The 27,113-nt window shown below is 41.0% G+C and overlaps 1 protein-coding gene across 2 annotated transcripts in view; it reads left to right on the forward strand.

The window, feature by feature from the left end:
* Nucleotides 1-27,113, forward strand: part of LOC136886485 (retinol-binding protein pinta) — a 117,198-nt gene that overhangs the window by 6,420 nt on the left and 83,665 nt on the right. The window contains exon 1 of one of the 2 annotated variants that reach the window (XM_067159296.2): nucleotides 21,014-21,111. The exons of the other annotated variant lie outside the window; for it this stretch is intronic. The gene's annotated coding sequence lies outside the window, so the exon portion shown is untranslated. Of the gene's footprint in view, nucleotides 1-21,013; nucleotides 21,112-27,113 lie in introns of those variants that run through there. 2 annotated transcript variants of the gene reach the window in all.

Genomic DNA, 27,113 nt, shown 5'->3' on the forward strand with positions numbered 1-27,113 from the left:
ATCGAGGTCATCGGTCCCTAATGGTACGAAATGAGACGAAATGGAATGACAAATTAAAAGACTAAAATTCTCCACTGACCAGAATTCAAAGCGTGAGAACGAAGAATGAACGGATGGACATGAATTTAAAACAATCAGTGGATGTGACCCGCGATGCTTTACGTTCACACAAACTGACGTAAAAGAATAGAATTACTGACCAAGGGACTGCTGCTATAGCATTACACTGAAATGATGATGCTTGCAGTCTAAAGGGGGTCCAAAATCCAAGCTATCGGCCCCTCATAACGGTACTGATCTCTAGGAAAGTAGAACCATGGTAATCGAAACAGGCTTTCAACGTATTAGGTCGTGTTACGTACATGTAGTACGTGTTGAAGAGATGTTAAGTACAGAACAAAAATGGCCAACCGGACACCAGTACTTAACATCTCTTCAACACGTACTACATGTACGTAACACGACCTAATACGTTGAAAGTCTGTTTCGATTACAATGCGGTCGTGAAAATTCAATATTCATTGACATGCCCCACAACGGGCGACTTAAACGCACTCTACAGTGTGCTAGCAGCAGTGCCAGACCTGTAGCTCAGATCCTTTCCAACAGAACACAGATGGCCTAGGCCACCATTGCTCAATTGGTAGAGCAACCGACGCGAAATCGGGAGGTTGTGGGTTCGGATCCCACTGGTGTCCGGCTGGCCATTTTTGTTCTGTACTTAACATCTCTTCAACACGTACTACATGTACGTAACACGACCTAATACGTTGAAAGTCTGTTTCGATTACAATGCGGTCGTGAAAATTCAATATTCATTGACATGCCCCACAACGGGCGACTTAAACGCACTCTACAGTGTGCTAGCAGCAGTGCCAGACCTGTAGCTCAGATCCTTTCAAACAGAACACAGATGGCCTAGGCCACCATTGCTCAATTGGTAGAGCAACCGACGCGAAATCGGGAGGTTGTGGGTTCGGATCCCACTGGTGTCCGGCTGGCCATTTTTGTTCTGTACTTAACATCTCTTCAACACGTACTACATGTACGTAACACGACCTAATACGTTGAAAGCCTGTTTCGATTACAATGCGGTCGTGAAAATTCAATATTCATAGAACCATGGTATTTGTCCTGTTGCGGTACTAATCAAAAGTAGCAGAGACTCGCGGTATTCCACACATTATGGTTCTACTCACAGGTTAAGAAATTCGACATATAATACAGACCTATGGTTTCTCTCACTTTGCGGCGCCATTAACAGGCAACGCAAACCTATGGTGTTCAGCACATAAGAGTACTAAGCAGAGGGACCTTCCCCTATCCCGTGCTGTTCCTCATATAGTGGGTACTAATCACAGGCAAGGCAGAACCATGGTAGCCATCATCCCATGGTCCTGCTCATATGGTGGTACTAATCACAGGTACTGCAAAAGCCGACCGCACGACGGTGCTCCTGTGTGCTACTAATCACAAACATATTTGGTACCTAATATAGTGGTACTACGCGCAAGTAAAAGCGACCCATGATGTTCTCCGCGTGGTGGTACTAATCACGAGTAGTTTCATGATTCCAAGACAATCATCCCTTGGTCACCCCTTTTAGTCGCCTCTACGACAGGCAGGGGATACCGTGGGTGTATTCTTCGTCTGCGTCCCCCACCCACAGGGGGTTGTGTGTTTGGTCCGCGAGAGGTATTTTATTTCCCTCAAGTCCGCCGGCAAGCCGGTTAGGACCCTCCTATCCGCCACGTGGGACGCGCCACGTGGGAGTATCACCTCTCCCCCTGCTACGCCAGCGTAGTAGGTTCGTGACATGTTGAAATCACAGCTGTTCGGCAAAACACTCCGCTGTACTCATCAGTGTAAATAGGGGTCATTTAAAACTGTGTGGATGTAGATATGGTTTAAAAGTCTTACATGTTAACATTCTCACATACTACAGTATACTTTCCATGCTTCTCTCCAGTAAAGAAGAAAGCCCAAAAAGAATAAATACAGTAGAAATACGTGACAAAAGAAGACGGTGTTCAGGTGCAGTTAAGTAACATAAAATCAATTTACTAAGTTTCCTAACAGCATACGTTTAGAAGGACGGCATGTACATTTCGTTATCCTTTGTGTAAATGACCATGACTTTGGTATAATTCTGCCCAACGACCAAAAATCTCCTCGATCGTACGAAGCGAATGAGCGAGTTTTTAGACCTAAAAGCGTTGGCGAGATTTTGGGGTAAAGTAGATAAAATATTGTCATCGCCGGTTTAGAAGCTGGCTTTCTGAGCCCAAGTTGGCAGGTTCGAGCCTAGCTCAGTCCGGTGGTACTTGCAGGTGCTTAAATGTGTCAGATTTACCGGCACATGAAAGAACTCCTGTGGGAAAGAATTCGAACCTCAGCATCTCCGAAAACGTGTAAGTAGTTAGTGGGACGTAAAGTCAATATTACTATTATTACTGTCGATGTTTTCTAAACGTGATTACAAGTGGAAATATGACACTCGGCTGTGGTTTCAGACTATTATGGAGTGTTTATTTAGCTTTTCCTGAAATGTATGATTTGCATTAAGATTGTAACCTGTAAAATGGTTTCCGTTAATAGAAAAGGAAAGTGGTAAATTTATATGATTGAAGAGAACTGAAAAAATACAATATTTTTTACAATTTACTTTACATCGCACGGACACAGATAGGCCTTTTAGCGACGATGGGATAGGAAAGAACTAGGAGTTGGAAGGAAGTGGCCGTGCGCTTAATTAAGGTACAACCCCAGCATTTAAAATCTTACAGCTACACGGCCCTAACCGCGCGTGTCCAACTCGCTCGGCCAATAATATATTATGCTTGTATATAGTCAAACATGATATATAAAGGAATAATAATATTGACGAAAGTAAAGGACTCAGATCTTCACACTGTCTTGCACATATAGTCCAAAAATTGTAAAATCTGGTAAGGTATTAATAGGGACATCTACACGTATTGTACAAAGGGAAAGCAACAGGAAATATACATAAAATATATTCAATAGCTTTTAATATTATAAATACATTTTAAGAAAAGTGAAAAACGGAGCACAATTCCTGGCTATCATGCACATATTTTCTTATTTGTACCAACTGGCTTTACGTCGCACTAACACAGATAGGTCTTACGGCGACTATGGGACAGGAAAGGACTAGGAGTGCGATTGCAACGGGTGTGGCCTTAATTAAGGTACAGCCCCAGCATTTGCCTGGTGTAAAAATTCGAAACCATCTTCAGGGCTGCCGACAGTGGGGTTCAAACCCACTATCTCCTGAATGCAAGCTGACAGCTACGTGACCGAAAGCCTGCAAGTAGTCGCTCGGTATCATGCACATGATTTTTCTGGATATTCGCTTTCAAAGGAATGGCCATTCAGTGAGAAGAATATGTCATCCTTATATTTCCTAAACATTAACTTCAGTCGTCATGGTGAGATCCAAAGAATCTCATTCACGCTGACAGCGGAATCAGTCGCGAAGTCAGCCCAAGTAGACATGACAATAAGTGTCACACAAAATATTATTCTATACGCATGGAAATGAATTTCAAGAAAACAACCTGTGAAATGATACGCCATTGCCCTTCATGAATCTGTCTATGCAGCCATAAGCTGCACAGGAGACTGGCATTTTCCTTCAGAGAAGTATATACTTCAATTTATCGGGAAGCTAAAGTAGTGACAGTGCCAAACAACGCAGCTTTTGCCAAACAGCGCGCTCGCTCAACTTCGCACGCGACTGCAGCGCCAGTGCTACCTCTAGTGTATAATTTACTAACTCAATGGAGTGATCATAATATGAAGATAAAGTTGGAATTCGTGGGTTCAAATTAGGGCAAATATTCGTTTATAGGAAGAGGAGTTAGGGATTGGAATAATTTACCAAGAGAGATGCTCGATAAATTTCCAAATATTATTTAAAAGAGGTGAAGAACTGATACGGAATCTGCCACCTCGGCGACTGCCCTAAATAGAGATCAACGGTGATTGGTTGATACTGTGATGTGATGTGATGTGATGTGATGTGTACAGCTGTACTACCGTGGCTCTACGCCTGTGCATTCGGGGGACGGGACAGGACTGGATCTCAAGGCTGGCCCCAGTCGTCGGCTGTCCTGAGAATGGCTTTCCGTGGTTTTCCATTCTCCTGCATTAAGGCAAATGCCGGGACAGTTCCTAGTACAGGCTACGGCTGCCAACACCCTCACCTTCTCCCGGCAGCTCCTTCGCCGTAACAAAGCTCCCGGCCTCAGAGACGGCGTCACCGTCTAAGAGGCCCGGCTCCCCGTTCAGGCAGGAATGAAAACATGTTGTTAGTAGTAGTAGCACATCTGCAGTGCAGTGATGTACTTAGAATTGTTTCTTACCCGTTCATGCTACTTGAAACTGCAGTGAAGTAACGCACTTAGGAACCGCTTCAAACACATTACGCTACTGGTGGTGGCATATGGCAAGGGGTTCACGGAGCTACTACCTACCTCACAAACATCGCAGTCTACTTCAAACTCCACCCGAGACCAACCTTTAGCTAATCCTACCCTCCGCAAGATTATTTGTACTTATCTCCTGAACATGCTGTATTCGGTGAAAGTGACTGGGGTATGAGCGATGCTAGTAATGTCATGCCTTATGCAGCCAGTTGCTGTTAATGAATGGTGTGAAAATGTATGTCGGGGTTCGGATAATTGGATGCCGTTATGCATCAGTAGACTAAGCGCCATTTGACGAAAATTGAGATTTTAGCGCCATCTTGTAGAGGAAGGCTTGAACTATTTATAAAAAATTCCCCACTGCATTACAAGAGGCCGTTAGTTGTTAATAAACAGAAAACCTAAGCGACAAAGCGGGAATCAGTAAAAGTGTATATTGCATCAGTAGACTATGCGACGTTCCAGTTTGCATCATTGGACCAAGCGCCACATTCCTCACATTGCGCGCGGATGACAGCGAAGGAGCCCGCGTTTTCGATAGTGCTGACATTTTTACGTGGTGATTCATTGAGTAGTTTATCAAGTGACGAAGTTAAGCGATGTATCAAGTACTCCCAAAAGTAAGGAGAAGGAGAATGCTACTTATGCAGCTTGCTAAGAAGGTTGAGTCTGAGAATCACTCTCTAGAATTTGATGGTGAATCTCAGGAAGTAAATCTAAATAAGTCAAGACAGAGACGACCACGGGAAAGTAGAGTTCCCTTTCACCAGGCATTAATACCATTTTGGCCAAAAGGAAAACCTATTATCTCTGAAGCCAAACTAAGAGACTTTGGTTCGCTGATGCACCTAATACCTGCAGATGCCAAACAATTTTACCAGAATCTTCAAGCAGATTCAGACATCGTGGATGACGTAGATAGGTTTAATGGATATCCTGATTTCGAGATTGAATGAACTGAGAGCAACAATATTATTACCTATCCAGTGATTTGTGTGTATTTATGGGAGAAAACATCTTTAACCACATTTTCTGTCTCGAGCAGAACAAAACAAGGCTTAAAAATATCACGTCAATACTGTACTCTCAGAACATAATAGGCCCATCGTGAAGGAAAATCAAAAATTGTACAGACTACAATGGCTCATGTCTTACAAATGTATTTGACTCAGATAAGTTGAAATTCCTCAAATCAGTAAGTCGTTATAGCAACGACTTTAGAGAATAGCTTTCCTTCTAGAATTTCTCCATCTAAAACTTGAATAATGTACCGGAGTTGTGGCGCGGCTCGCGGTGGATCAAGCACTTAGCGGGCCTTTTCAGACAGTAGGAGATTCAGTTTTTAATAGAGGCTGCCGCCACGTAGTATTTTTTGAAGTTTTACTCAGTAGATACTCAACAGTTGAGGGTTTTTGGTGTAGCATCGTGATACATTATTCGCACTTGAGAAAAACCTTAAATTGCATCAGTAGACTAAGCGCCATTTCTTCAAGAAAATCTATGTAGTGCGAGTATAAAAATGTTGAAATTTTGTGAGAAGGTACAATCTATTATCCTACAACACCAGTAATACCATATTTAGTAAAATTATGTTCGCTCGAATTTACACATAGAACCAAATTTAAACGCGATTATCTCGCAACCAACTTTTGGCGCTTGGTCTAGTGATGCATAACGGCATCCAATTCAGATCGCTAATATTTATGCAAATCTCACTGCAGAACCGCTCTGCGGGTAGAAGAGACTTGAGATTCTCATAGTTCAGATCGCTAATATTTATGCAAATCTCACTGCAAAACCGTTATGCGGGTAGAAGACACTTTAGGGGTTCTGATAGTTCAGATCGCTGATAGTTACGCAAATCTCACTGCAGAACCGCTCTGCGGGTAGAAGACACTTTAGAGATTCTCATAGTTCAGATCGCTAATATTTATGCAAATCTCACTGCAGAACCGTAGGGTAGAAGACACTTGAGGGGTTCTGATAGTTCAGATCGCTGATAGTTACGCAAATCTCACTGCAGAACCGTTATGTGGGTAGAAGACACCTTAGGGATTCTGATAGTTCAGATCGCTAATATTTATCCGAATCTCACTGCAGAACTGTAGGGTAGAAGATATTTTAGGGGTTCTGATAATTCAGATCGCTAATATTTATGCAAATCTCACTGCAGAACCGTTCTGCGGGTAGAAGGCACTGTAGGGAATCTCATACTGTAGTTCAGTTCGCTAATATTTATGCAAATCTCACCGCAAAACCGTTATGTGGGTAGAAGACGCCTTAGGGGTTCTGATAGTTCAGATCGCTAATATTTATGCAAATCTCACTGCAGAACTGTAAGGTAGAAGACACTTTAGGCGTTCTGATAATTCAGATCGCTAATATTTATGCAAATCTCACTGCAGAACCGTTCTGCGGGTAGAAAACACTTTATGGATTCTCATGGTTCAGATCGCTAATATTTATGCAAATCTCACTGCAAAACCGTTATGCGGGTAGAAGACACTTTAGGGGTTCTGATAGTTCGATCGCTGATAGTTCCGCAATTCTCACTGCAGGACCGTTATGCGGGTAGGAGACACTTAGGAGTTCTGATAGTTCAGATCGCTACTATTCATGCAAATCTCACTGCAGAACCATTGTGCCGGTAGAAGACACTTGCGCCTTGGTTAAATGCCTTTGTATTCTAACTTATTCGCGCCCAAAAATCCTTCCCCTACTGATATGCAATGACAAATGTTTAATTGGCTGAGGAAAGCAACCGGAAACTACCTTATTCTTCGTTTCCCTAGTATGCCTCTTCAGTGATATCCAGACTATCTATGATAGGTGATGGTGGAGCTGTTGAGGATCCAACCAGCCTTCACGTAGAATACTCAATATGCACACAACATGACTCACAAAATGTGCCATCCATACAGCTCACTCCCCTCCGTCCCTTTCCCACTCTCTCCTTCGGGGCTACTTCTTATCACTAGCTGGTCACTTGGAATGGTCTCTAATCAGTAGTGGCAGACCGAAAAGATCACAGGATCACGTGTCCTCCCAATAAACATCAATTTTTTTTTTTTTTACTTCTCAATACATTATACGCAGGACACACGTTTCAAACTCATAGAGAAGGTAACAAGTATTTCTAAACTGCAAAATCTGACTTCTGGATAGAGCATAACGTCCTATATATCAACACCCGGTCACAGCCCCCATGTGACTGTAGAGCAGGCATTCAAAATGCATGGACTACAAACGTTGTCGAAAGCCATGTGTCTTCTAGAAGAGGCCTGCTGTAAGGAGAGAGCCTGGGTCACACGCAAACTGTGACCAAGAAGGGTAGCAGACAACTCTTTGGAAAAAGAAAGCTACCAGGTTCATTGACTTGTATTACTGAGTGTGCTATTGATAAATTTATTCTACAACCATACTAATGACTACTATGGAAAGAGAGAGGTGTTCCTCTATATTTAGTAGCATAAAGACGTTCCTCAGAAGTTCTGTGGCAACTGAAAAATAAACAATTGTGTCAGATATCCCTTTGAAAAAATAAAATGGCCATAAATGTGTCTCTGAGTCATGACAATCCATCAATACTTCACATTACAGCCTGCACGATGACTAGGTAATATTCCATCACACATTTTGTATCGTTAAATTCCTACTTATGTCAAAATCCGCTGGTTATGATGGAAAAATTTGTAAACAACTAAAGAAAGAGGGCTGGATCTGATACAAATATATTAGTGACAAGTAGAACCCGGAAGTTAGGCAAAATGCCATATTTATTTGGGTGTTCATATATCGAAGTGTCAGATAGACACAAACATATTTCCGAACGTTTCGGAACAGTAGGACCAGATTTTATTTTGTCCTCTTTGCCTATTTTAGCTTCCGGTGCCTATTTGATAGTTTTGTGCCTTTTCTGCCTCTTTTGAGTTTTTGCGGATATTTTCTGCTGTTTTTTAATATTAAAATTAAACAATGGAAAGAAAAGAAAATATGATTCCAATGTACCTACTATGTTAATAATAAAGAAGACAAATTCATTTCAACTTAATAGATAAAAAATTCATTAATTTTAATATTACAAAAATCTCTACTGAAAACTCACTCCACGAGCCAAATGGTCGAGAGGGTTGCCAGGTCCCGTTCCTGCTACGTACAATTAAGTGGTAGTGGTGGTGATTATTGTTTTAATAATAATAATAATAATAATAATAATAATCATTCTATTTTGCTTTACGTCCCACTAACGACTGTTACGGTTACTGGAGACGCCGAGGTGCCAGAACTTAGTCCCGCAGGAGTTCTTTTACGTGCCAGTAAACGTATCGACACAAGGCTGACGTATTTGAGCACCTCAAGAACAACTTGGTAACCATCTTCTATTAACACTAAGCAGAAGAAAAATGGAAGAACTCTGACACTTTGAAAAAATATAGATATCGACAAAAGAAAGGAAGGGCCACGAACGGTGTGAAAATAAACTCCGTAAGGTCCTAAAACCTAATACTGTCGGGTTGGTAAAGAATAAGGGTTGACAAAGTGAGTTTGGGTATGAAAGATAAGAGAGAGGAATCTGACACAAATAAATGAAAGCGACGCTAGCGGAACCGTAGTCCCTAACACACACTCCCAAGTTGAGAACCACTGTTCCCACTTTTAGTCGCCTCTGACGACTGGCAGGGGATACCGCTGATGTTATTCTATCATCCCCACCTATAGGGGAACGTAAGATTTAGTACTAAAATGGGATGCAGATGTGCATTAATTCACTTACAAAAAAAACACCTATATTATTTTAGTGCACTTTTTTGTCATTATAAATACCTACTTTAATTCTTTTACTACCTGTGTCCTAAATGTGAATTGAGTATTTGCTTGCCTATTTTAGCCAAAATAAATGCCTGAACTTCCGGGGTTTAGTGATAAGGTAAGCCTTGGTGTGTTTTGACAGATTGTCTTCTAATGTATGTACCTGGATGTGTAAATATGTGAGTGTGTTTTAGATTTACAGCAAAGTTACGATTATCCATATGCGAATTATCCGTTGTATGGGTTATCCGTGCACCTCCTAGGTTTATTGTAGTATTATTTTGATTTTATTTCCTTTATTTTGTTCACGGTATTTTGAATACCTGTGATATTCGAGCGCGCTCCTGACCAAACACTAAACACAGTATTATACAGCTGTCTTTTGTTGGTGTTCTGTGATACCAGTCATGGCTACAAAGCGAAAGGAAGTGCTTTTAACCTTAAAATAAAATCTTGAATTGATTGAAAAGTTATACAAAGAAGAACCAGTAAAGAAATTAGCGAATGATTATGGAATTAGTGTTCAGACAGGGACCTTAAAAATACCTAAGAGAAACTCTTAGGATTCTCTAGTGAAGCAGGCCCTTTAAAGCGAAAATGTATCAAGAAGCTGACTTACAATAACTGGAATGCAGCACTGTTACAATAGTTTCATCAGAAGAGAACGGAAGGGGGTACAAATATCAGATGCTATGTGCGCTGTAAAAGCAAAAATATTTCATGCGGCCTTAGGATTGTAAGGTTCTTTTTTTCAGTTTGGTGTACAAGGTTTAACGGAAAATTTCTGTGCAAGGTAAACGCCTATATGGAGATACATTTGCTGCGGATAAATTTGAAGAAGGATGCACAAAATCGTATTGTCAGTGTTTCCAGTTATCCGTGCGAATTTGGTCGGATAATCGAGAGTTTATCTATTATTATCCGTGTCTGTATTTAAACCATAGCGTGACCTACTTTCACGAGCCACCACTGCGTGTCGTAGATGCTAGAGAGACTCCTTCTAATGTTCCAATTTATATATCAACAGTGTTACATCCTTGTTATACTGTCCACTCATTAGGAAAAGAATCAGGGTACAAGGCAGGAACATAAAGACAGACCTACATTTTAGAGTATTCTCAGAACTCAAACAACACTACCACTTAATTATACAGTTAGAATATTCTCGTGAATACTTTGTTGTTGTTGTTTGAGTCATCAGTCCATAGACTGGTTTGATGCAGCTCTCCATGCCGTGAATACTATAGCATGTAAAATGAATAGATTTTTTTAATTCGAAAAGTACAAATGACAAAATTATCCTTAATTAGACCGGCAGAGGCTGAATACTACTAAATGGGAGAAATCCAAACTCTCTTACAAAAGGTTCTTACACACCAGACATAGATAAGGAGATGTTAATAACAAATGAAGGTGTAAGAAAGAGAGCAGTATTCAGGTCAATTACACTTGGCTTTACATACCTTGGAGATAATGCATGAAAAATAACACACATATGCTCCAGACTGGGGTAAATTAAATTCAAGGCCACACAAGACGTTTTAAGCATCAGGTAAGGAGCTTTAACACCAAGTGAAACATACTTGAAGCTTCTCAAGCTAGGAATCATGCCTTGCTTTGCAGAAAGAGTATGGCAAACATATTTAACGCCAAACCGAAATAAGCTAGAGGATTTACAAGCTCTCCCCGGGACCGATGACCTTCGATCTTAAGTCCTTTTAAACAACAAGCATCATCATCACCATCAAGCTATCCCTGATAGCATGTAGATTGACGCTTTCACTACTGTATATTGCAGGTATGATAAGGAGCTTTCGGGATTTTGTCGTGTCAGGAAAACAGGTGAAATTCTTCCTCGTGAACAGACAATATTTTCTCCTGAAGACGCGGAGCAAATTTCTTTGCGAAACGCAAAGAATTTCACCTTGCTTTTTTGACACGAGATAAGCTCAAAAGCTTATTAATCATGTCAATTTCTGATGGGTTTAAAATCGACACTGATGGTCACGACAACCAATGCTCCAAATTATAATGAGCAGACCCGGAATTTTAAGGCAGTGAGAGCTCAGAATGTAAACTAATTTGATTGGTAGGAAGAGTCGTGCAAACCGCTCTTCCATAATGTAGCAAGAGTAACATTAATTGCAGGGTTTCGGATAATCCGAACCCCTAATATTTAAGCAAAACTCACAGCACAACCGTTGTGCCGACTAGTTCGCGCTTCCATAATGTAGCCAGAGTAACAGAAATTCTAGAGGTTCTGATAGGCCGAACCCTTAATATTTATGCAGAAGTCATAGCATAACCGTTGTGTAGACTAGTCCGCTCTTTGATAATGTAGCAAGAGTAACATAAATTCTAGAGGATCTGATAGGCCGAACCCTTAATATTTATGCAAAACTCATAGCATAACCGTTGTGCAGACGAGTCCACTCTTCTATAATGTAGCCAGAGTAACATAAATTCTAGAGGTTCTGATAGGCCGAACCCTTAATATTAATGCAAAAGTCATAGCATAACCGGTGTGCAGACTAGTCCACGCTTCCATAATGCATCCAGATTAATATAAATTCTAGAGGTTCTGATAGGCCGAACCACTAATATTTATGCAAAACTCATAGGATAACCTTTGTGCAGACTAGTCCGCTCTTCCATAATGCAGCAAGAGTAACATAAATTCCAGGGGTTCTAATAGTCCGAACCCTTAATACTTATGCAAAACTCATAGCATAACCGGTGTGCAGACTTGCCCGCTCTTCCATAATGTAACAAGAGTAACATAACATCTAGGCCTTGTGATAGGCCGAACCCCTAATATTTATGCAAAACTCACAATATAACCGTAGTGCTGCTAGAGTACACTTGTTACCCGCTTTAGAAAGTTTGCATTCTAACCTACTATTACCTAGAACTCCGCGTTCTATCAATTATAAGGATAATGGGGGAATTATCCAGGATCTACGCGCTCTAGGACATGCTGTTTCAGGTCATCCCTCATTTCCACAAATTTCTTCCTAAAGGTTGTTCTTTCCTGTATATCTCCCTCCTCGATCCCCAATTCTTGTAAGTCTTTGTGATCCTGCCTAAGCCATAAAGATTGTACCATCTACTTTTCTTAACAGTAATAATAATAATAATAATAATAATAATAATAATAATAATAATAATAATAATAATAATCTATATGAAATGAAATGAAATGTCGTATGGCTTTTAGTGCCGGGATATCCCAGGACGGGTTCGGCTCCCCAGGTGCAGGTCTTTTGACTTGACACCCGTAGGCGACCTGCGCGTCGTGATGAGGATGAAATGATGATGAAGACAACACATACACCCAGCCCCCGTGCCATTGGAATTAACCAATTAAGGTTAAAATACCCGAACCAGCCGGGAATCGAACCCGGGACCCTCTGAACCGAAGGGCAGTGCGCTGACCGTTCAGCCAACGAGTCGGACAATAATCTATATTATATATATAAATGTCATTGTATGTTTGTATGTATGTATGTATGTATGTATGTATTACATCTCCTCCTAAACCACTGGAGCGATTTACACCAAACTTGTTACACTTACGACTTAGTATCAGGAGACAAACCGCGTGGGGGTAAGACACCCCAAGTACCCTTGGGAGCGGGGGGCGAGGGTGTCACCTTTGAAAATATTAGAAAATGGTGTCGAATGCATACTTTTCGGGGTCGCTGAGATGAATAGTGACACTCCGGATTTATTTTAACAAACCGCGTGGGGTAAGACACTCCACGGACCCATAGAGGTGGTGGGGGGCGAAGGGGAGTGAGATATCAAAATAATCGAAAATAGTGTCGAATCCATCCTTTTCGGGGTCGCTGAGATGAACAGTAACACTCTGGATTTCTTTGACAAACCGCGTGGGGTAGGACACACCACGTACCCATAGGAGCGTGAGGGGCGAGGGGGTGACATAAAATATTCGACAATAGTGTCGAATCCATACTTTTCGTGGTCGCTGCGATGAATACTAACACTCCGGAATATTTTTAAGTCCAAACCGCGTGGGGTAAGACACCCCATGTACCCTTAAGGGCGGGGGGGCGAGGGGGTCACATATAAAAATATACGAAAATAGTGTCGAATCCTTCGCTTTCGGATTCGCTGAGATGAATAGTGATACTCCAAAATAAGTCCAAGTCCAAATTCAGAACCCTTTTGGTTGGGGGCGAGGGGGGAATGATACATCAAAGTAATAGGAAATAGTGTCGAATCCAACCTTTTTTGGTCGCTGAAATGAATAGTGACTCTCTGGATTTCGTTTGACAAACCGCGTGGGGGTAAGACACCCCGTGTACCTACAGGGGCGGGGGCGAGGTGGCGAGTGGGGACACATGTAAAAATATACGAAAATAGTGTCGAATCCATCGTTTTCGGGGTCGCTGAGATGAATACTGACACTCCGGAATTTTTAAAGCCCAAAATCAGCCCCCTTTGGAGTGAGGGGGTCGAAGGGGAGTGAGATATCAAAATAACCGAAAATAGTGTCGAATCCATCTATTTCGGGGTCGCTGAGATTAAAAGTGACACTCCGGATTTCTTTTGACAAACCGCATGGGGTAGGACCCCCCATTTACCCATATGTGCGTGGGGGGCGAGGGGGTGACATAAAATATTCGACAATAGTGTCGAATCCATACTTTTCGTGGCCGCTGAGATGAATACTGACACTCCGGAAAATTTTTAAGTCCAAACCGCGTGGGGGTAAGACACCACTAGTACGCTTGGGGGCGGGGGGGCGAGGTGGGTCACATATAAAAATATACAAAAATAGTGTCAACTCCATCATTTTTGGATTCACCGAGATGAATAGTGATACTCCCGAATTTTTTCAAGTCCAAATTTAGCCCCCTTCTGGGTGGGGGAAAGGGGGGGAGTGATATCTCAAAGTAATAGGAAATAGTGTCGAATCCATCCTTTTCGGGGTCGCTGAGATGAATAGTGTCATTCCGGATTTCTTTTGATAAACTGCGTGGTGTAAGACACCCCATGTATCCATAGGGGCGTGGGGGGCAAAAGGGGGGTGACATTAAAATATTCGAAAGAAGTGTCGGATTCATACTTTTATGGTCGCTGAGATGAATGGTGACATTCCGGAATTTTTTAATGTCCATGTTCTGCCCCCTTTGGGGTGGGTGGCGAGGGGGAAGTGATACATGAAGGTAATAGGAAATGGTGTCGAATCCATCCTTTTCGGGGTCGCTGAGATAAATATTGACACTCCGGATTTCTTTTGACAAACCGCGTTGGGGTACCATTTGGGGGGGGACGAGGGGGTGATATATAAAATATTCGAAAATAGTGTGGAATCCATACTTTTCGTGGTCGCTGAGATGAATAGTGACAATCTGAATACTTTTAAATACCAAGTTCGACCCCCTTTGGGGTGGGGGTGGGGGAGTGTCATATAAAAATAATCGAAAATAGTGTCGAATATATAGTTTTCGGGGTCGCCAAGGTGAATATTGGCACTCCTGATTTTTAGTATCAAGAGAAAACCGCGGTGGTGTAAGGCAACCCAGGAACCGTTAGGGGCGAGGGGCGAGTTGGGTGTGATTCAATACTTTTCGGGCTCGCTGGGATTAATAGTGACACTCCGGAATTGTTTTGACACACGGCGTGGGGCAAGACACCCCATGTACCCATAGCGATGGGGGGCGAGGGGGCCACATATAAAAATATACGAAAATAGTGTCGAATCCATCGTTTTTGGATTCGCTGAGATGAATAGTGATTCTCCGGAATTTTTTCAAGTCCAAATAGAACCCCCTTTTGGGTGGGGGCGAGGGGAGAACGGATACATCAATGTAATAGGAAATAGTGCCGAATCCATCCTTTTCGGGGTAGCTGAAATTAATAGTGACACTCCGGATTTCTTTTGACAAACCGCGTGGGGGTAAGACACCCCATGTACCCATCGGAGCGGGGAGCGAGGGGTTCACATACAGGAATATAGTAAATAGTGTCGAATCCATCGTTTTCGGATTCGATGAGATGAATAGTGATACTCCGAAATTTTTCCAAGTCCAAATTCAGCCGCCTTTTGGGTGGGGGGCGAGGGGGTAGTGATATATCAAAGTAATGACAAATAGTGTAGAATCCATCCTTTTCCGGGTCACTGAGATGAATAGCGGCACTCCGAATTTTTATTATCATGAGACAAACCACGTGGGAGTTAGACACCCCACCTACACTTACGACACTATTGTCACCCCCTCGCCCCCCACGCACATATGGGTACATGGGGTGTCCTACCCCACGCGGTTTGTCAAAAGAAATCCTTCAGGGTGGAGGAACGATGGGGGAAAGATATATACAAATAATAAAAATTGTGTCGAATCCATACATTTGTATTTTATTTATTTTTTTTTTATTTTTTGCTAATTTGCTTTACGTCGTACCGACACAGATATGTCTTACGGCGAGGGGGTGAGATAAAAAATCATCAAAGTAGTGTTGAATCCATACTTTTCGCTTTCGCTGAGATGAATAGTGACACGCCGGAAATTTTTAATGTCTAATTTTAGCCTCAGCTAGCTTAGTAGTATTGTCAGTGATCGTGGAAAGAGAGTCGTCAATTTCTTTCTCTCCCAAAGTGGGGATGGAAATGAGCAAATCAAGGGACTCTCTAAGCTTATTTGTATCTATCGCAACCGTGCCTCCAGATTGCACATTTCTAATAGTTAAGTATGCTTGGGGGCGGGGGGGCGAGGTGGGTCACATATAAAAATATACAAAAATAGTGTCAACTCCATCATTTTTGGATTCACCGAGATGAATAGTGATACTCCCGAATTTTGTCAAGTCCAAATTTAGCCCCCTTCTGGGTGGGGGAAAGGGGGGAATGATATATCAAAGTAATAGGAAATAGTGTCGAATCCATCCTTTTCGGGGTCGCTGAGATGAATAGTGTCATTCCGGATTTCTTTTGATAAACTGCGTGGTGTAAGACACCCCATGTATCCATAGGGGCGTGGGGGGCAAAAGGGGGGTGACATTAAAATATTCGAAAGAAGTGTCGGATTCATACTTTTATGGTCGCTGAGATGAATGGTGACATTCCGGAATTTTTTAATGTCCATGTTCTGCCCCCTTTGGGGTGGGTGGCGAGGGGGAAGTGATACATGAAGGTAATAGGAAATGGTGTCGAATCCATCCTTTTCGGGGTCGCTGAGATAAATATTGACACTCCGGATTTCTTTTGACAAACCGCGTGGGGGTACCATTTGGGGGGGACGAGGGGGTGATATATAAAATATTCGAAAATAGTGTGGAATCCATAATTTTCGTGGTCGCTGAGATGAATAGTGACAATCTGAATACTTTTAAATACCAAGGTCGACCCCCTTTGGGGTGGGGGTGGGGGAGTGTCATATAAAATTAATCGAAAATAGTGTCGAATATATAGTTTTCGGGGTCGCCAAGGTGAATATTGGCACTCCTGATTTTTAGTATCAAGAGAAAACCGCGGTGGTGTAAGGCACCCCAGGAACCGTTAGGGGCGAGGGGCGAGTTGGGTGGGATTCAATACTTTTCGGGCTCGCTGAGATTAATAGTGACACGGCGTGTGGTAAGACACCCCATGTACCCATAGCGATGGGGGGCGAGGGGGCCACATTTAAAAATATACGAAAATAGTGTCGAATCCATCGTTTTTGGATTCGCTGAGATGAATAGTGATTCTCCGGAATTTTTTCAAGTCCAAATAGAACCCCCTTTTGGGTGGGGGCGAGGGGAGAACGGATACATCAATGTAATAGGAAATAGTGCCGAATCCATCCTTTTCGGGGTAGCTGAAATTAATAGTGACACTCCGGATTTCTTTTGACAAACCGCGTGGGGGTAAGACACCCCATGTACCCATCGGAGCGGGGAGCGAGGGGTTCACATACAGGAATATAGTAAATAGTGTCGAATCCATCGTTTTCGGATTCGATGAGATGAATAGTGATACTCCGAAATTTTTCCAAGGTCCAAATTCAGCCGCCTTTTGGGTGGGGTCGAGGGGGGAGTGATATATCAAAGTAATGACAAATAGTGTAGAATCCATCCTTTTCCGGGTCACTGAGATGAATAGCAGCACTCCGAATTTTTATTATCATGAGACAAACCACGTGGGAGTTAGACACCCCACCTACACTTACGGGTAGGGGGCGAGGGGGTGAGATAAAAAATCATCAAAAGTAGTGTTGAATCCATACTTTTCGCTTTCGCTGAGATGAATAGTGACACGCCGGAAATTTTTAATGTCTAATTTTAGCCTCCTTCGGGGTGGAGGAACGATGGGGGAAAGATATATACAAATAATAAAAATTGTGTCGAATCCATACATTTGTATTTTATTTTTTTATTTTATTTTTTTGCTAATTTGCTTTACGTCGTACCGACACAGATATGTCTTACGGCGACGAAGGGATAGTAAAGGCTTAGGAATTGGAAGGAAGTGGCCGTGGCCTTAATTAAGGCACAGCCATACTTCTCGAGGTCGCTGAGATGAATAATCACAATCCGGTTGTCTTTGTTCAGCCCCTATCGGCATGGATATTAGAAGGGATAGAAAGGAAAATGTTCAAAATGACCAAAAATACGGATGTATTTTCATTAAGCCTAGCCCTCATATAAAATTGGTACACGCAGAACTTGCTATCTGAAAAAAATAGTGTTGGGGTAAAACACCTCTAGCACACCTACGGGAAATGTAGAACTATAAAAATAAACGTTTTACTGATATTAATGTCGAATACTTCTTTACGAGGTCACAGAGTTGATCTGTGACACTCTGGATAGTTGTCATACTTCAGCCGCAATCACTTGAGAGGGGGTGAAAATGAATGTAAATAAAAGGGATATTATGGATGTGCTGTATGTGGGGTATGTTCCAGAATTGCTCTCAACGAAACTTGGTACACATATGACTTACCATCTTAGAAAAAATACTATGGAGATGAAGAATCATAGCCTCCGCCGTGGGGTGGGAAATGAGAGCGGCTGACGTGCAAAAATGATGGAAAATAACCGATATGAATGTCGAAACCCATTGTTCATGTGTCTCTTATATGAACTGTGACGTTCTTGATACCGTTTAAGTCCACGTTCAGTCTCGACAGGATCTGAGTAGGGCTTAAAAGTATATAGTATAAAATGACCGAGATTAGTGTTGAATACACAGCTTTTGGGGTCATTAGGCTGATTGTGACGGTCTCAATGACTGCCGAAATTGTGTACATCATTATGTATAGTGTGACGGATAAATACATATAATTATTCCTTTTTTTTCCTTTTGGAAAGAATCAAATACTTCCCCGTCAATTCTAGCTTCCACAAGGACGAGGTTTTACACGAAAATTAAATAATCTAAAACTTGAAATCAGATACATCTAAATAGCTCTAAAACTACATAATAGGTCGTAAAATTAATATCTCAAAAAGAAATCAATAAGCATCCACTTCACACTTAACTAACTGGTAATACAAATACTAAAGGTAAACATTCAAAAGCTACCCGGACAACGCCGGGTACTACAGCTAGTAATAATAATATAATTCGCTTTACATGCCACTAATTTCTTTTACGGTTTTCGGAGACACCGAGGTACAGCAATTTAGTCCCGCGGGAGTACTTTTACGTGTCACTAAATCCACCGACACAAGACTGGCGTATTTGAGCACCTTCAAATAACACCGGACTGAGCCAGGATCGAACCTGCCAAGTTGGGATCAGAAGGCCAGCGCCTCAACCGTCTGAGCCATGCATCCTGGCTCTACTTTTCTTGTAGACTAAGTATCCTTGGAATGCTGATCTGTATTCCGTGCCTAGATATCATTTCTTCTCTTCGTTTTACTGAATCTTCAATCTTCCCTGTTCTTTCCTATTTTTCCATTATTTTTATTGTTAATTTTTTTCACATGCAGTTATGGTGTTAGGTTTTAATTTTCTTCCTCTGCTTTTATCATTAGTTGATTAAATCCTCGTAGCTCTTTCAATTCTTTATTTTTCAGTTTGCATTGTTCTACTTCATTGTAAATATCTATTTCGCTAGGATCTGTGTACCCCGCCATCTCGCTGTGTTTATTTCCCAAATAAATACAATTTTTTTAAAATTATCATCGATCGTTTTTCTCATGGTCTGTGTCACCATGATTCTCTGTCTTCAGCACGTCGTATCTTCTTCTCACTTTATTGTCGTGTACCAGCTGAAACCTCTTCCTACCTCACTCTGTTTGTCAATGCATCGTTCCTTCAATTTCACATGTCGTCAGGCACCTCATATAGTGCCTGCCTGATAGTCATGATCGTTAAGGCGTGAAGTCTATATGGTCGGACACTGTGTTCATACGGAGTGAGGGAATAAGACGCTGTTGATGGTGGATCATGAAGCCTTGAACACGCCACTTCGTGTTATTCGACAGGAGTAGGCTACGTGCCGACACCAGATTTCACCTTCTCTCTACCTCATTATCATCCTCATTTCACATCCATACGCGCAGGTCACTCATGGATGTCAAATAGAAAGAAAGACCTGCACCAGTCGAGCCAAATATGTCCTTGGACACTCCCGGCACGAAAAGCCATACGATAAATAAATCAGTAAATTAATTAATTAATTAATTAAGAGAGATAATCCACCTGATAGCCGCCCCTATTAGGGACTCAAAAGATCTGCCTCCTAATCAGTTCATAAGAACAATATTTATTTTATATGATGTTTTGCTTTTGTTTTTTGCTATTCGTTTTACGTCGCACCGACACAGATAGGTCTTTGGCGACGATGGGATAGGAAAGGCCTAGGAAGTGGAAGGAAGCAGCCGTGGCCTTAATTAAGGTACAGCCCCGGCATTTGCCTGGTGTGAAAATGGGAAACCACGGAAAACCATCTTCAGGGCTGCCGACAGTGGGGCTCGAACCCACTATCTCCCGATTACTGGATACTGGCCGCACTTAAGCGACTGCAGCTATCGAGCTCGGTATATATGATGTTTGGATTAAGCGGGGCTTGAGTCATAACTCAAGATTAAAACTGCCACCATAAGGCAGATTGTCTCTTTCAGATTTTATTTGAAAAAGAAACACCTATGCATGGTATTTCAGATCAGGCAGTACAAATAGTGCCTAAGGATCACCAGTGAACTTTTCAACAGAGAATCCGCTATGGTCTGGATAATGGTGTCCGGGATTTTGTTTGTTCTTAAGAAGTTCAGTTTCCCCTTAGGAATTGTCCCTCTAGCCCCAATTATAACGTCAATGACTTCCCATTTTGTAATCTCATACTTTTCTCCGAGATCCTCAACGCATGCCTCACATTTGACCTTTTTCTCCTCACACACTAATCGAGGCTGCTGTTATTTTTCCTCGAATCTTACCGTCGGATCAATCACCTTTCGCCCGGTCGATGACAACAATATGAGCTCATCTTGTAGATCCATTTGTAGGAAGACATCCTACTTCTTCATAGATCTCCAAGTTTTGTTGTTTACGGACGCTTCCAGCAACCAAATAAATATATAAATAAAATCTTCATATACTTCATCTTTAGGTCTTTCGAAGCATTTCTCTTTCTTCTCCCCGCACTCTTTATTGATCATTCTGTTATTCCAACTCAACCCTTCCACCTTTTCTCCAAATCGACTTTTCAAAGTCTTTTATCATTCTTTCCTAAGTGTCTATGTTTTTTTTTCATACATTACGACACTCCAAAGCAGTTCTTTACCAATCTCTCTTCTAGATCTTTACTCTGCAGTCCACACACCAGCCTCTGTTTCCTGCAGCGGATCAGGCGCGTAACGATAGTGCGGCTCCGGGCCTTCAAAGGGAGTATAAAAGGTGGTAATGGTAAAAAAAATCTATTTTTGTTTTTATGGAAAATTAATATGTGGAGTTTCCTCTTTAATTTTATGTATGTTTCAATGATTATAGAGAGTGCAGTTATTTATAAATTTTAAGAAAGTACATGTATATTCCCGCACAAGCCATTTCTCGGGATTTCTCGAGTAAAGACAAGATATCTCGGAAATTACTTGCTCTAGAAGTCGGAAATTTTTGTTGATATATAGTAAACATCCTGCTTCATAAGTAGGCAACATCGGTTGCTATGGTATTACTTTCTATCTGGTATTTACGTGGTAAGAAACATGGTACCATCCAAGTTTTGGTACACTTTCTGAAAAGATACGTTTTTTGCGACATTCCCCCCATTACCTCAGAAACTACTTAAGGCAGAACTCTGATTTTTTTTACAGTTCATTAACAGCTTGTTTCTTATGGATCTACAATAGTAGAGGTACCGCACATAGTTTTTTCTTAAATGTTTTAAGAATATGAATAAATGAAACATTTATAAAGGTGACTTTAAAGTCCATACCTTAATTTATAATAACTACAGCCCGGATTTTTATGCATTAATAGCTTAGAATGCAAACTTACTGAAGCGAGTAGCAAGTATAGTCTACCTTCACAACGATTATGCTATGGGGTTTGCATAAACATTAGGGGTACGGCCCACCAGAACCCCTATATTTTATGTTACTCTTGCTACATTATGGAAGAGCGGGTGGCCGACACTTCCTACTAACCAAATTAGTTTGCAATCTACCTTGTTATTGCATAAAAATCCGGCTTTATTTATTAGACAACGTATAATGTCAATAAGAAGTGTGTGTAGTAGCAGTCAGTCAACTCAGTTTCGAACAAGCTCTCCCTGCACGAAGTTAATAACAGACTAGGTTTATCATTTGTGCAGTTCGATAGTTTTCAAACTTTATTTAAACAATTTTTGATTTTTGATTTATTTTTGATGGAATAAATTATCATAACCGCGACTTCAGTATACGTTACGTATAATTGTTCTGTAGCTGCTGAAAAATGAAACCAATTAAAGGTAAGTGCGAACATCTAATTTGCAGTTCAGCAGCGTAGTCATTAAATTACGGAAGCAGCCAAATAAAAGCTAGTAAACATCTATATATTGAAAGAATTAACTAGCAGTTTACCGCTGGCTCCGCCCGCAATGTACAATGTATGGTGTTGTTCGTTACTATCCTCACGGATGTATTTGCAAAGTTCCGGCTTAATGAAATAAAGCACATGATCTGCTGCGGTAATAGAATGTAATATTATGTCAAGAAAACACTTGAAAATACATTACACAAAGAAATTGAATTAAACGTTCTTTGGAACAACACTACGCGCTGAATTGTTGAAAAGTCCTTGAAAGATCTTCGTCATGGAGACAAATGAACTCATAACTTTTCTCAGAATCTAGCAATGTAAGTAGTTATTACCTCAAAAGAAAGCGCTTGATCCACTGAGTGTTTAAGACCAAAACGAACTGCGTACCTTAATTAGAACGAAAGATTTAATTGCTTCAATGAGAAGAAAAATGTTGAAGAAATGGGACGTCAAATTGAATGTGCACTCATAACTTTCCTCAGAATCAACCAATTTGAATAGTTAAGAGCTGAAATGAAAGAGCTTGATCCACTGAGTGTTCTTAGGTCAAAACGAACTGCGTACCTTAATTAGAGCCAAATATATGACAGCTTCAAAGAGACATACAATTGAAAAAATCAAATAATTTGAGGAAGGCGAAAGTTAAGTGATTTATAGTGCCTGATGACAAATCTGTGCATGAATACTTTTCAGTTAAAAAAAATTAAGGAAATCGACCGGATAGAATGGCCGCACTGACTGACTTTAGTTTTCATCAATTTTTTTAATATATAGATTAAAAACACCATTTATAATCCATTTTACTTAATCGACTTGCTTCATTTTTGTTTTATCCTCTCCGTAATTACCTGCCGGTCAATTATGAGACATTGTTAGGTCTCGAAGTTAAATCAACGTGGAGTAATCATAAAATCAAATCATTAAATGATCCCTGCAATAATTGCAGGCGAAAGCTTAGCCTAACCCGCAATACATTCTGTACTTAGCAGGTTGCTAAGCGACTAACACTTTAACCCGCCGTTGGTCGCGGGGTGAGCGCGGTACTCACCACGAATTTAATTTTGCTGCGACGTGTAACTATCAGTAGCTGTTCGCTGGAATATATAGAGTGAAAGGGATCAGTCACTACCTAACTGAATCATCTTTAGTGACTTCAGTGCCAATGAACTGTACACTACTACGTGTTCACCCTCGACCATCCGTGTTATACATTTCTACTGATAATGTTTGATTCTCGATTTTCGTAATTTTCGTTTAGCTTGCCAAATTCTTAAAATTCGTATGATTAATTACCCAGTTCTAATTATTTTTCCATTTTATGTGTAGTTTATTTTTTACATTGTGAATGATGATTATTAAATAGACAATTGGCTTCAAGAGGAACCGGACCTTGAAGAGAATATGTTTCAGAACGGTAACAGCTCTTCTGATAATTCTCCAAGGTATATGAGGTTCGACATACTGTCCAAAATATGAACAATATGCTGAAGAATATGAAGAGAAAGGAATAGTCGTTGGTTTTGCGCCTTATTACACAGACCATGACAATACAACACAGTGGATAATCCCCGTACCAAATCTGTGCAGACGCAGACCAAGGAGGAACATCGTAATTCACCTTCCAGGAGTGACAGGGAGGGCCAGGAATTCAGAGACAATTACTGAAGTATGGAACCTCTATTTTCTAGTGTCGATTCTTGAAGAAATATCCTACCGTAGGAATGTACGGATGTCGTCCGTTAGGCTCGACCAATGGCGGGTAAAATAATATTCTGATATATGTGATTTCTATCCTTAGTAATGTCATTGCATGCAGCCATGTTTGATTACTATCTGTCAAGCCAGAGAGTATACACTTCATCTGATTACGGAAGAATACTATTCCCTGCTAGATACTCTTTGATTATCTAACCTTTCCCAGCTTCCAAATACAGTCAACAGATGGTAGAGCGTTCTTAATAACTTACATTTTGCTAAGAGGAAAAAGTCTACGTACAAACAGATCCCATTATGACATAACATTTTGCCAAGAGGAAAAAGTCTACGTACAAACAGATCCCATCATGACATAACATTTTGCTAAGAGGAAAAAGTCTACGTACAAACAGACCCCATCATGACATATGCCTGAGGCATTATCTCGGAACACCTATTGAAGGACAACCTAGCTACACTGGAAAGAGTGAAGGCCATGTATATAAAAAGTTCTCTGTCTGAAAAAAAGCTCCTTCAAGACTAGTCTATGAGCTCACAAGATAACCGCTCTATACAGAATAACTGCAAGTAAAAATACCATTGCCTTGTACTACAGAATACCAAGCTTTACGTCAAGATCTGCAGGATAAGAAGGCGAATATATGGATAAATGTTTACCAAACAGACGGCATAATGACGTCAGAATTCTGACTACGAACTGCGCTTCTTATTAAGTGATCATAAAACTATCGAAAAGTGTAGGGAAAACCAAATGACTTCAAGACAAGTTACCTGACCTATTTATAACGAATGTTGCAGAGCCAGCGTTGCCAAGTCCACAGATAAAATATTGGTAGATTGTACGTAAAATTCTCTGGAATATTAATGAAAATGTCAGTAGTTTTTCGAGCACTGAAATATTATAATACTCGTATAACTAAATTAAAGAATGCAAGAGTCATTTAAAGTTGGTATGAGAAAAATATTGAGTTTTACTCACCCGTGTTCTGGCCACTCTACGCTTCTTCTTCTTCTTCTTCTTATTATTATTATTATTATTATTATTCTTTCTTCTTCTTCTTCTTCTTCTTCTTCTTCCTGTAGTTATTCATCGGTGTAGAAACTGTGTGTCAATTTTGAAGTCTTATGCCCGAGTGCACCAAGCTCGGTAATTATCAGCCTTTACGAAACCGTGGTAAAACTTTTACCGTGGTATTGTCGTAAAAGCAGTGCACCATTACTATCGCCCGGTTTCGTTACCGCGGTTTCTAGACGCTTGATTTTCTCGCTATTATTCCCCTCGGAAGAAATTTGAAGTAGTATTCAGGAAGCAGTGATCATTTCGATAGTCACTTGTCTTTAGTTTATCCAGCCGGCAGTGATCGTTTCGACAGTCACTTGTCCCTCGTATTTACATTTTGTGACAGCGCAAGCAAGTCCTCGACTCCTTAAAATGGAAAGTAATGTTCGACATGTTTTGAATGTTACATCGAAGTCCTAAAGACATGGAAGGGGACCTCCTTTTCCACACACAATATTGTCTCTCGACAACATTCCTTGTGGCAATATGGGCTCTGTTATATCGTTGTTCTGCTGGGGAGGTGGGATTCTGAACAGGAGGAAGGATTTACATGGGTAACCTCCATCACCCAAAATATAGCCATTAGCTATTTCTCTCGTCTCGAGACGCGCTCTCAGCCGAGAATTGTGAAATATTGTGCTATCATGAGTCGACCCTCGCCATCTTGCTACAATATCTCGTATCGTGAGGTTCGAATCGCTCACAGTTTGCACTTTTAGCGAGAAATAACCTTTCCTATTTCTAAATACCTCCCCATTTTCACCTCCGGGAGACTGTATTCGCACATGAGTGCAGTCCAGCGCACGCAATACACCAAGGAACCCAGCTATTGTATGAAACCCTTCCATAACCTCTCTTTGTTCTCGCTGCGTAAGTGGAAGTTGAATGAACTGTGGCGATAACGACGCAAGTAGATCAGAAACCTTGTGTATTATGCGGCATACAGTTGTTCTGTCAACATCACAGATGTCACCGATCACTCCTTGAAATGTTCCAGTTGCATAGAACCGCAGCGCTATTAAAAGACGATTTCTAGGCGACATAGGACAGTTTCTCCCAGTCGGGCATTCCAATTGTTCACATCTTCTCTGGAACGAAACATCGCTTAATTCTTCAAATAAATCGCGTCTCTCTTCTATAATTCTCCCTTCATTTCTTTCAAACTGATTAAGATACTGGACATATAACCTATAGTTGTTAAGCTCCATCTTGGAATCTTTAACCACAGAGCACAAATACAACTTTACAGCGGTTTTCTTAGTTAACCGCTCGCTCACGCGCGGTAAACATTATACCGCGGTAAAATGTCGGTAAACTCGAAACCGAGCTTGGTGCAACAGAAATACGACTTTACCCTGGTAAAATTGTGAAGTTTACAGCGGTATTCTCTTTACCGAGGTTGGTGCACTAGGGCATTAGTATTCTATGTGCGGATCGGGGATTTCCCTTCGAATGATGCCGTCAAGCATGAGTATTGAGCTCAATAAGAGGAGGGAGATTACGTAATTCGAACCTAAAATGATTGCGGGGAAGTACCTAACGAGTGATGTTATCGATAAAACGTGAGGCAGTGAGACGAGGAAAGAGTTTTTCGGCACAAATATAATATGAACCATTAATCATTGTTATTCACTTTTCAATAAATTTGGATTAGAAGAAATTTCGGGAGATTTCTTAGCTTTTACGGGTTTTCTGGCGTGTTGCAAATTATCTGGAGGACACCTGGATTTACGAGAGACCTGGCAACACTGCGCGGAGCAGCTCGGATCCTTTAGTTATTTTTAATAATCTTACAGTAACGAATACTCCTCTTGTTCTTACAACTTGACAATATATTGCATTATTTCTACAAACTGTAATTAAATTTATATCAAGTTATTCATAGGTTTTCCTTTTTATTTGAGGAGGGGCTGAATTTGTATTTTGGCAGGCGGGTCCGTATCGCATTCGTTAACACCCCTTGAGCGGTTAAATAAAGTTCTTTGGACAACGAATACGAAGCTGTGGATTAATCCTGCTTTCGCGAGTTGAAACACGTTGGTTAATGAAGGATGCAGGTTCAGGAGAACTAAATAAACCGTGAACAGCGTTGTACAGGAAT

Source organism: Anabrus simplex, chromosome X (assembly GCF_040414725.1).
Source record: "Anabrus simplex isolate iqAnaSimp1 chromosome X, ASM4041472v1, whole genome shotgun sequence".
NCBI classification, from domain to species: domain Eukaryota; kingdom Metazoa; phylum Arthropoda; class Insecta; order Orthoptera; family Tettigoniidae; genus Anabrus; species Anabrus simplex.